Raw genomic sequence first — 1,365 nt, forward strand, 5'->3', positions numbered from 1 at the left:
GCTTATGTGCAGAAAGGGATACCTTTCTGCACATAAACAATCATGCATGGCGTTTTGTTGTTTTTATATGTGCTGCATAAATCAGTACATATAGAAACAGCAAAAATTAGGTGATAAAAAGCATTGCTCATCATTACTCCATGTAGAGACTAGGGGGCAGACTTACAAGAACTGGCGCATCTCTGCATATTTGCAGAGATACGCCAGTTAATTTGCGTGACAGAAGAATAACCATGCGCCACCATGGATGCGCCGCATTTACAATGCGGTGCACCATGGCGCAAGGATAGACAGATGTGTGACGCATCTTTTGTCGTAAAGGCAATGCATTGTTGGAGTCGTGTTGTAAGCACGACACAACGCCAGCAATGGTCAGGAATGCATATTCCCATCATGCTGCGTCAATCCTTACACCTGCTTCAAGCAGGTGCAAGGTTTTGACGCAGTGGCGTCGGAAAAGTGACTCAGTGAAATCTTGTAGATTTCACTGTATCACTTTTACGAGACTTCCTTACGACGGAACGCCCACCCGGCATACATTATACCTTGGCGCATGTACGCCAGAGTGGTGTTTGATTTGTCGACGACAGATCTCAAGCAGGGAGTGGCCGAAGTACTTATATTTGCATATTTTCTGTGCAATGCCATCAACTTCTTTTCTTTATATTTCTGTGTTAAATTGTCAATTTTAACTTCTGTTAGTACCCTCAGATGTTTTACTCCTTCCCATTTTAATCAAAGTGAATATATAAATTATGACCATAATAAAAGTAGGTGTTACTTAGTCATAGGGAATGAAATTACAACTTTACATGTTAAGAATTTAGCTCTTTACTATTTGTCAAGAAGGTTCTTCTTAAAGAGGAGCCACCTATTCATGGTTAATGAAAGATCTGGATAAATATTTTTGTTCTTATCTAAACTAAAATAGATTGCTGAATGGTCATATTGTATTAATTAAATGTTAATATTATCTTTTCATTAAGAAGCGGGGTAAATATTTACATTTGTTTTATAGATATTGCTAACTATGTTAATGAATGGTAGATGTTGCCAGTTGATTTTGTAAAAACAAACGAAAACAGCCATTCTCGTCGTTGTTTGCCGAAATTGCACACTTTTACCTTATTTTGAAAGCCTGGATCTTTTTAGTCCATGTAACCTCCATTCTAGATTTGCTGCTAAATAGAATGCTTTGTGAGAAGTTGTCTCTCCAGACGTAAATAAATGATTACAACAAGCTTAAAGTTAAACAAAACAGACTTGCAGAGTGTAAAGTAGTGGGCCCTGGGCCCACTCGCTAAAGAAACACTGACACTTGTGACATAGGTACTTACCTAACGGACCACAAGTTAGAGCACCTGG

The 1,365-nt window shown here is 38.5% G+C and overlaps 1 non-coding gene across 1 annotated transcript; it reads left to right on the forward strand.

The window, feature by feature from the left end:
• The first annotated feature begins 817 nt into the window (after window positions 1-817).
• On the forward strand, window positions 818-872 carry LOC144808149 (U7 small nuclear RNA). Its single transcript, XR_013606675.1, has one exon. It is a non-coding gene; the product is annotated as a U7 small nuclear RNA (small nuclear RNA).
• Window positions 873-1,365: the final 493 nt, after the last annotated feature.

Source organism: Lissotriton helveticus, chromosome 1_2, assembly GCF_964261635.1.
Source record: "Lissotriton helveticus chromosome 1_2, aLisHel1.1, whole genome shotgun sequence".
In the NCBI taxonomy this organism is placed as follows: domain Eukaryota; kingdom Metazoa; phylum Chordata; class Amphibia; order Caudata; family Salamandridae; genus Lissotriton; species Lissotriton helveticus.